Consider the following 11,079-nt stretch of genomic DNA (forward strand, 5'->3'; position numbering starts at 1 on the left):
AGCCCATTCATCAATGATCTATCTATCTAACAAGGTGCATCTTCCCACAGGCAGCCCATTCATCAATGATCTATCTATCTAACAAGGTGCATCTTCCCACAGGCAGCCCATTCATCAATGATCTATCTATCTAACAAGGTGCATCTTCCCACAGGCAGCCCATTCATCAATGATCTATCTATCTAACAAGGTGCATCTTCCCACAGGCAGCCCATTCATCAATGATCTATCTATCTAACAAGGTGCATCTTCCCACAGGCAGCCCATTCATCAATGATCTATCTATCTAACAAGGTGCATCTTCCCACAGGCAGCCCATTCATCAATGATCTATCTATCTAACAAGGTGCATCTTCCCACAGGCAGCCCATTCATCAATGATCTATCTATCTAACAAGGTGCATCTTCCCACAGGCAGCCCATTCATCAATGATCTATCTATCTAACAAGGTGCATCTTCCCACAGGCAGCCCATTCATCAATGATCTATCTATCTAACAAGGTGCATCTTCCCACAGGCAGCCCATTCATCAATGATCTATCTATCTAACAAGGTGCATCTTCCCACAGGCAGCCCATTCATCAATGATCTATCTATCTAACAAGGTGCATCTTCCCACAGGCAGCCCATTCATCAATGATCTATCTATCTAACAAGGTGCATCTTCCCACAGGCAGCCCATTCATCAATGATCTATCTATCTAACAAGGTGCATCTTCCCACAGGCAGCCCATTCATCAATGATCTATCTATCTAACAAGGTGCATCTTCCCACAGGCAGCCCATTCATCAATGATCTATCTATCTAACAAGGTGCATCTTCCCACAGGCAGCCCATTCATCAATGATCTATCGATCTAACAAGGTGCATCTTCCCACAGGCAGCCCATTCATCAATGATCCATCTATCTAACAAGGTGCATCTTCCCACAGGCAGCCCATTCATCAATGATCTATCTATCTAACAAGGTGCATCTTCCCACAGGCAGCCCATTCATCAATGATCTATCTATCTAACAAGGTGCATCTTCCCACAGGCAGCCCATTCATCCAAACAGACAAAGTCCTATATCGGATTGTATTACACAACGTCAAACTCACCAACATTGCAACTGTAAACGAAAAGCTTGAATTATCCTCTTTCCATCCTCAAAGAGTTTGTTTCATAAAGAATCCACTGCCCACAACATGTTATGAGCTATACTTTAAGAGTTTGTTTCATAAATAGAATCCACTGCCCACAACATGTTATGAAATATACTTTAAGAGTTTGTTTCATGATGAATCCACTGCCCACAACATGTTATGAGCTATACTTTAAGAGTTTGTTCCATGAAGAATCCACTGCCCACAACATGTTATGAGCTATACTTTAAGAGTTTGTTTCATGAAGAATCCACTGCCCACAACATGTTATGAGCTATACTTTAAGAGTTTGTTCCATGAAGAATCCACTGCCCACAACATGTTATGAGCTATACTTTAAGAGTTTGTTCCATGAAGAATCCACTGCCCACAACATGTTATGAAATATACTTTAAGAGTTTGTTTCATGATGAATCCACTGCCCACAACATGTTATGAAATATACTTTAAGAGTTTGTTTCATGATGAATCCACTGCCCACAACATGTTATGAGCTATACTTTAAGAGTTTGTTCCATGAAGAATCCACTGCCCACAACATGTTATGAGCTATACTTTAAGAGTTTGTTCCATGAAGAATCCACTGCCCACAACATGTTATGAAATATACTTTAAGAGTTTGTTCCATGAAGAATCCACTGCCCACAACATGTTATGAAATATACTTTGTGTCCTGTTGCAGTTTGGAACGCGTGTGACGCCATTGTGAGCTTGTAGATCGGCTATTTTCAAATGGCCGAAAGATATTATGGGGCTGAAGTAGTTAATGTGTGTTTTGTAATAACAATACAAATCTACAAAGTAACTAGGAGTTAAAGTTTAATATGGTAATATTTACAATCATTCTAAATATTATGTACAATATTTGGATCCGAGGTGTAGTGGAGTAAAAATATGTTGTTCCAGGGACCCCCCCCCCCCCCCCCCAGAAGCAAAGATTTGAGTTAAAATGTTCACTCTTTAATAATATAAATTCAAAGATTTAAGGCACATTTTCACGATTTTTCAAAAATAGCAGACCTACCGTACAAGTTCATAGCGCGACACTCTGTGCTACGCTATGAACTTGTAGATCTGCTATTTTTCCAATAGCTAAAGTATAACATGATGCTTTTAAACACCAAAAGGGGTTCCCTCGCAGAATGGGTTAAGTACAGTATACTCGAGGAAAAGTACTTAGTTACTAGTTTCCACCACTGCGTGTGCAGCTATTCTGGGGATCAGTGATTGCGATCTGCATGAAGGTCCAATATGTATCTGGTATTTCAGCCACGCACGCACCACCATTGGATGAGGTTTTTAATCCCCTCTGGCTTCCATTCCGTGTTGATGTTGGTACCATTAGGAGAGACACAACAGGCAAACGATGATCAAAATAACAATTATTCTGCATTCTCTAATTGTGTATAGACTTCTTGTAAAGAAATAAATAAGTAATGCATGTTTAACAATAATTTAACTCTTGAGAGTGTCAAGTTTTACGCTCTCAACTCTCAAGAGTTAGAGATCTAAGGGTCCATTTGGTTTGGCTCTATCATTTAGCTGGGGACCACATGGAACCCCCTTAAGGACCCTTGGACCCTGGACCACTGGTTGAGAACCAGTACACCAATAACACTGCTACTAAGTAAGTAGCCTTGCCGAGCTATGAGGCCCATAGGGCAGGAGCCTATCTCCTGTTTCTGTAGCCATGAGGCCCATAGGGCAGGAGCCTATCTCCTGTTTCTGTAGCCATGAGGCCCATAGGGGCAGGAGCCTATCTCCTGTTTCTGTAGCCATGAGGCCCATAGGGGCAGGAGCCTATCTCCTGTTTCTGTAGCCATGAGGCCCATAGGGCAGGAGCCTATCTCCTGTTTCTGTAGCCATGAGGCCCATAGGGCAGGAGCCTATCTCCTGTTTCTGTAGCCATGAGGCCCATAGGGCAGGAGCCTATCTCCTGTTTCTGTAGCCATGAGGCCCATAGGGGCAGGAGCCTATCTCCTGTTTCTGTAGCCATGAGGCCCATAGGGGCAGGAGCCTATCTCCTGTTTCTGTAGCCATGAGGCCCATAGGACAGGAGCCTATCTCCTGTTTCTGTAGCCATGAGGCCCATAGGGGCAGGGGCCTATCTCCTGTTTCTGTAGCCATGAGGCCCATAGGGCAGGAGCCTATCTCCTGTTTCTGTAGCCATGAGGCCCATAGGGCAGGAGCCTATCTCCTGTTTCTGTAGCCATGAGGCCCATAGGGGCAGGAGCCTATCTCCTGTTTCTGTAGCGTGAGGCAGCTTGATGTACAAGTACACTCTCTGGACATGACGCTAGTATGTCGCAGGGACTGACCCCCCCAATCCAACCCTTGATGCTGAGTGTCAAGCAGGGAGGCACTGGGTCCCATTTTTACAGTCTTTGGTATGACCCGGCCGGGGATCGAACCCCGACCTCCCAGTCTCAGGGCAGACACTCTAACCACAAGGCCACTGAGCTGGTGTAAAACAGCCAGTAAATCTAATGAAACATTCATGCCTGAGTGTCCAATGCTCCTTTACAACCTGACAGGGGGGAGTTTCCCTGGTTGGACGTATAGCACGTGGAAGGAACACGTTATTCCAACCAGTTCCTTTCCCCTCCATCAGGCCTGTCTACTTCCTGATTGGTTAGTCATTGTGACCGGGTTGACCAATGATGGTACATGTGACCATACAAATGCATGCATACTGATGCATACAAACAGATACAAATACAGACATACAATTATAAACCTGGGTTACAAAAGCTTATTGCGGCCCCTTGATGTGTCACAGAGACTATATTATTTTGGGGAGCGTTCTACACATTACTGGCTGTCAAAAAACAAAAACAAAAAGTATTAAATGTTTGACATTTGCTTTGACATTGCTTATAGCAGCTTTAACATAATATATCTGGGCTCCTCAGCTTGTCTGCCTGACAGGACAAATGACTGAACAAACAGCTGACTAGTATTTTTAAGATTAATGTTTAGACGCCCTCCTATGACTGTTTGTGTGTACCCCATAGCGATGATTTGATTGGCTGAGCACCCCATAGAGATGATTTGATTGGCTGAGCACACCATATCGATTTTCTAGCGCTTTTCTAAATACTCAAAGCACTTTACATGGGAACACTAGGAACATGTATGACGACAAGTGTGCGCCCCTCACTTCTCACAGGTGTGATTTCTTTTTTACATTCAAATAAATAGCATGCATGTAAATACTGTATCCTGTATAATACATTTATAAAAAATAATAATAAAAGATAATTGGCCCTCGATTGGCCGCCTATACAGTACAGTATACTGTATGTCACTATAAAGCCTGACCTCTGACCTCCACCCCCCCCCTCTGCTGTCTGTCTGTCTGTCTGTCTGTCTGTCTGTCTGTCTGTCTGTCTGTCTGCTGTCTGTCTGTCTGTCTGTCTGCCTGTCTGCTGTCTTCTGTCTGCTGTCTACTGTCTGCTGTCTGCTGTCTGAAACTCCATCCCTCCCTCTGCTGTCTGTAAGTCTGTCACAGTGAGTCTGTTACAGTGAGTCTGTCACAGTGAGTCTGTCACAGTGAGTCTGTCACAGTGAGTCTGTCACAGTGAGTCTGTCACAGTGAGTCTGTTACAGTGAGTCTGTTACAGTGAGTCTGTCACAGTGAGTCTGTCACAGTGAGTCTGTCACAGTGAGTCTGTTACAGTGAGTCTGTCACAGTGAGTCTGTTACAGTGAGTCTGTCACAGTGAGTCTGTCTGTAAGTCTGTTACAGTGAGTCTGTCACAGTGAGTCTGTTACAGTGAGTCTGTCACAGTGAGTCTGTCTGTAAGTCTGTTACAGTGAGTCTGTCACAGTGAGTCTGTTACAGTGAGTCTGTCACAGTGAGTCTGTCTGTAAGTCTGTTACAGTGAGTCTGTCTGTAAGTCTGTTACAGTGAGTCTGTTACAGTGAGTCTGTTACAGTGAGTCTGTTACAGTGAGTCTGTTACAGTGAGTCTGTTACAGTGAGTCTGTTACAGTGAGTCTGTCACAGTGAGTCTGTGAGTGGGAAGCTAGTGGGAACTAGAACTATGTAAAAAGCCACCAGTCCTCCTGGGACAGATTGTAGAATGCTCCCTCTGGGACGTCTCTGGCAGAATGCCCCCCCCCCCCCCCCTAGACTCAAGCAAGAATGCATAAATATTAATAATAGAATCAATTCTACAACACAAAAAAGAGAGAAAGATTTTGTTAAAAAAAACCCTGAAAACCACAATCAGCTGCAATAACAATAAACAGAACGAGTAGCATTATTTCCATTGAGCAGATATTATTATTTATTTCTTTATTTGAACCTGACCTGAGCTCGATTCTACAAAATACCGTCGTTCTCAAACGTTTTCATGTCAAAGACCCCCAAACATATCTGCATTTGGACCCCCAAACATATGTGTATTTGGACCCCCAAACATATCTGCATTTGGACCCCCAAACATATGCGTATTTGGACCCCCAAACATATCTGCATTTGGACCCCCAAACATATCTGTATTTGGACCCCCAAACATATCTGTATTTGGACCCCCAAACATATCTGTATTTGGACCCCCAAACATATCTGTATTTGGCCGCCGACCCCCATCTGAAAATATGTAGTTCCAGGGACCTCCTCCAGAAGCAAAGATCTGACTTAAAACGTTCGCTCTGAAAGAATATATATTCAAAGATGCGTGCTGCATTTTCACGATTTTTCAAAAACAGCAGACCTACAAGCTCGTACTGCGGCACTCTGTGCCGCGCTATGAGCTTGCAGATCTGCTATTTTTCCATAATAGCTAAAGTATAACATAATGCTTTAAAACACCAAAAGGGGTTCCCGTTCAGGTCAATCTCATGTCAAATCCACATGCTAACCACCATAGCACAGCTGATCCTTTCACGATCAACTACTGTATTTCCTGTTATGTGGAAAGTACAATATAAGTGGACTTTTCCTGCAGTGACACTCCCCCATGTAAAGCCCCCCCTCCTACTCCCCCCCCCCCTGTTATGTCACTGTCAAGTGACCAGAATGGAACAGAGCCTTCATTAGCATCATTAACACTGACTCTGTTTGACCAGAATGGAACAGAGCCTTCATTAGCATCATTAACACTGACTCTGTTTGACCAGAATGGAACAGAGCCTTCATTAGCATCATTAACACTGACTCTGTTTGACCAGAATGGAACAGAGCCTTCATTAGTATCATTAACACTGACTCTGTTTGACCAGAATGGAACAGAGCCTTCATTAGCATCATTAACACTGACTCTGTTTGACCAGAATGGAACAGAGCCTTCATTAGCATCATTAACACTGACTCTGTTTGACCAGAATGGAACAGAGCCTTCATTAGTATCATTAACACTGACTCTTGTTTGACCAGAATGGAACAGAGCCTTCATTAGCATCAGTAACACTGACTCTGTTTGACCAGAATGGAACAGAGCCTTCATTAGTATCATTAACACTGACTCTGTTTGACCAGAATGGAACAGAGCCTTCATTAGCATCATTAACACTGACTCTGTTTGACCAGAATGGAACAGAGCCTTCATTAGCATCATTAACACTGACTCTGTTTGAGGGAAGGGGCCCAACGTTCTTTCCAAAATGCCGTATGTGCACAGAGAGCCCGGCACTCATGGCAGAGAGAGGATGAGGATACAGTATGGGTCATTAGCTCTGGTCCATAGCCTTAAGGACCGGACCAGAGCTATGGGTCCATTAGCTCTGGTCCATAGCCTTAAGGACTGAACTAGAGCTATGGGTCATGAGTGAGTATACTGTTGCAGTGAGAAGATGGTCAAATTAATGGAAATTATTTAAAAATATATATATTTCAGAAAGATCGAAACCTCAACATGTGAAAAGGCATGAAGGTACTTCCATGGCCTATTGGCAGCATGCACAACAACAAGACATTATATTGAGGCACTGATTGGTTGCAAAGATTAGCCCTGCAGGCCTGGAGAAGCAAACAGACCCTCTTCTAGTCTAGAGTAGTACTTTATACTGTAATATTCTTATATTAATATCACATCCTACCCTCTTCTAGTCTAGAGTAGTACTTTATACTGTAATATTCTTATATTAATATCACATCCTACCCTCTTCTAGTCTAGAGTAGTACTTTATACTGTAATATTCTTATATTAATATCACATCCTACCCGGTTTGCATTATTCTTTCCCCATTCTGAATCAAATCCTATGTCAATGCATAATACTATCTATAACAGTGGTTTTCAACCAGTGGTCCGGGGACCACCAGTGGTCCTTGAGGGGGTTCCAGGTGGTCCCCAGCTAAACGATGGGGACCATTAAGTCTTGAGAGAGTTAAACGCTCTCAAGAGTTAAAGTGTTGTTAAACATCTGCATTTCTTCATTTACAAGAAGTCTTACACAATTAGAGAATGTGGAATAATTGTCATTTCCTCCTAAATTTGTACCACATCAATACAGGATGGACTTGTGGACAGAAATCCTACTCAATGACAACAAAATATTCTTTGGTTTTTGGTCTGAGAGGCTAAATGTCATCAGATGGTGGTCTGTGGCCCACTAAATAAAGAATGGGCCTTGATAAAGATACAGTTTACTGTAAGGCCTGTACGACACAGACACGGATCTGCTTTTAGAAATCCTATTTAATCAGCAGATCAAACACCAGCCATATATTCTGACGGGTCGCTGCAGCTTTCTTTACATGTTGCAGCAGAATGTTAGTCGTGTTTGCTGATTCAATATTTAAAAGAGAGAAAGATCCGTGTGCTTTTCTGTGTCTACGGATTTAGTCCTTCATGCACACACACATAGACATCAACGGGGGCTTCAGCCCCTGCCCTTTTACCCGTCTGTAAAACAACTGCCCTTTCCAGACCTGCAGCGTTTACTACACGCTGAAAGAAATGCAAAATGCCACTCCTTCCTTTCCATGAACATGAAGTCATTGAACATTCACTCCTTCCTTTCCATGCCAGCGTTGAACATGAAGTCATTGAACATTCACTCCTTCCTTTCCACGCCAGCGTTGAACATGAAGTCATTGAACATTCACTCCTTCCTATCCATGCCAGCGTTGAACATGAAGTCATTGAACATTCACTCCTTCCTTTCCACGCCAGCGTTGAACATGAAGTCATTGAACATTCACTCCTTCCTTTCCACGCCAGCGTTGAACATGAAGTCATTGAACATTCAGGAGAATTGCTTTTTTCTCCTGAACGTGAAAACAGTATTTCTTTTTTGCGTTGAACAAATGTGTTTAGAAATCCATGTCGCTACAACACATCTCTCCACTAGCTAAAGAGTGCCATGGGCTGCAGATCTACAAGCTCTCAACTGTCCTATTGAACTGTTCGTATAAATGCACAGACATGTAGTGGAAACAACAGTTCATTTCTGTCCTATTGAACTGTTCGTATAAATGCACAGACATGTAGTGGAAACAACAGTTCATTTCTGTCCTATTGAACTGTTCGTATAAATGCACAGACATGTAGTGGAAACAACAGTTCATTTCTGTCCTATTGAACTGTTCGTATAAATGCACAGACATGTAGTGGAAACAACAGTTCATTTCTGTCCTATTGAACTGTTCGTATAAATGCACAGACATATAGTGGAAACAACAGTTAATTTCTGTCCTATTGAACTGTTCGTATAAATGCACAGACATATAGTGGAAACAACAGTTCATTTCTGTCCTATTGAACTGTTCGTATAAATGCACAGACATGTAGTGGCAACAAAACAAATTGATAATGATCAATAAGTCTATACCAACAAGCTCTATTACTGTAGGCTCTGGTGAATTGAATATTAAGGACCCCAATGGAAACAAGCCAATATAGGCTTTCTTGGGGTTTTAAATCCTCTTATCAAATAACCTTGTATTGAACTGTGCTTTTTTTTCTGCAAACTGTGAATAAAGTATTAAATGAATCAAGGCTACTATATCGTCCTCTGCAATAAGGGTGATGTCATGAGGCTATAAAATATAACTTTTAGAGTTTCTGATGATTTCACTGCAAACTATAAAAGCATTCAATTCTCATAGCTTGTCATCAGCTTAAACCAATAAACCCACACGATGTTCAGCAACACATGTCCATATTTGGAGAACAGGAAACTCCATGGTCAGACTATCAACATGCACTTCTCTCTCAGATAATTAACCGACTTCCCTCCGTGAGATAGCCAGAAAGAAGCCAAGAATATATACAGTAGCCTATATATAGGCCTACAGCCAAAAACAAGACCTGCTTCTCTGATCAGACATGCAACAGAGGGAAACGTTTTTTGTGTGATGTTACTGTCAAACAGTCACTTCATATTTACACTGACAAAATCCCCCAAAAGTTGCAAAAAATATATGTGGAGTCAAGTGTATAGCCATATATCCAATCCATGTTGTAAACCATGTTTACGAAACACGAATGTTTGCAATGTTTAGGAAAAGGACATGTTGACCATTAGGCTATAATTATAAAGCTGAAATATTATGTTGCACTACAGGCTAGCCCTGATTGATACATGACTCTCGTATTCATGATAATCATCATGGCAGTCATGTTTCAGGGCTACACTACAGGCCACAATTCTTTTAAAAAAAGTTGACCATCTTGTGCGTGACTGAGTAGAGAAACCAAACGCAACAGGCGCTCAACTCAGTGCAGGATGCGCGTCTAGTCTGACCTGCCGTCTTTCTGTAGCCCAGGCTACAAGTGGTCTGTCGAGTAGCATGCGTTCCAAACATCACCACAAAGCGAACCGAACGAACGTCGCGTACCGTAAAGAGCGAATTATACTTACATAATAATCAATGGTGTTACTATCTGGTCAAGGTGGGACTGCAGGTACTCCACAACACGCAGCAGAACAGACCAAATGACCCTGATCAAATACGGGCTCTTACCATTTAAACCGAGAGGAGGGTGCATGTGTGGGCGGAGCTGTCAGACTAGATCCCTCCTCCTCTTTCAACTCTCATCCACAGAGGAGCCGCGTGCACGCGTCTGTCATCATCAGCATCCACCATGTGCACACACACACACTCACACACACACACACACACACACACACACACAAACACACACACACACACACACACACACACACACACACACACACACACACACACACACACACACACACACACACACACACACACACACACACACGCGTGCAGCTCACTGCGGTGGGAAAAGTAGCTGGCTACTCACTAACTTGTATGTTTTACTTTAAGTAAAAGTACTTTTACTTATATTACTGGAGTACTGCACTAATGCTGCAATGTAGAATTTGTAGAAATGTAGCTTATACTGTTTAATACAATTAAGTCAAGTCCGGAATTACAGTAAAAGTATCGGCTACAAAAGTTTTCAAATGCATAAAATGCATAAAAAATCGTAAAAAGAATATCTTGCAGATCAGCTATTTTCAAATGGCCGTATAGTAGTGTATAGGGCTGAAGTGGTTAATGCTTTTTTAAATATAGAATATAATTAGGCTAATAAAAATCTACAAAGTATAACTAGTAAAGTTTTCAAGTACAATATTTGCCTCCTGAGTGGAGTATAGAGTATAGATTATGTATAGATTAACCCATGGTTCCCTGCATCCGCCCACTGTACCGACCACTGTACCGCTGATCCACTGCAGGTCTGTTCTGTTCTTTAACTATAGAAGTGTCTATTTGTACGTCTCTAAATGTTTTGATGAACTGAACATGGTGGACCCTGTTGTAAACAAGTGTAATGCTTAATTGGGTCGTCCACTCACAGTTAACAGTCTTTGTATTGAGTTTTGTGCTTGAAATGTACTGTAATTCTGCAAACTGTTAATACATGTTTCAATCAATCAATCAATCAAACCCTCAAGTAAAGTACGACAAATACCTCAAAATTGTACCGTACAGAAACTTAAGTAAATGT

At 42.1% G+C, this 11,079-nt stretch overlaps 1 protein-coding gene across 4 annotated transcripts in view; it reads right to left on the minus strand.

Annotated features, from left to right (window-relative positions):
* LOC308313059 (myosin-11-like) overlaps positions 1 to 10,049 on the minus strand; it is a 97,629-nt gene extending 87,580 nt beyond the window's left edge. For all 4 annotated transcript variants that reach the window (XM_080759941.1, XM_080759940.1, XM_080759942.1 and 1 more), the window contains exon 1: positions 9,959 to 10,049. The gene's annotated coding sequence lies outside the window, so the exon portion shown is untranslated. The remainder of the gene's footprint in view (positions 1 to 9,958) is intronic.
* Between the last annotated feature and the right edge of the window lie 1,030 nt (positions 10,050 to 11,079).

This window comes from Protomyctophum bolini (genome assembly GCF_963924005.1).
Source record: "Protomyctophum bolini genome assembly, chromosome: 3".
Taxonomy (NCBI): Eukaryota; Metazoa; Chordata; class Actinopteri; order Myctophiformes; family Myctophidae; genus Protomyctophum; species Protomyctophum bolini.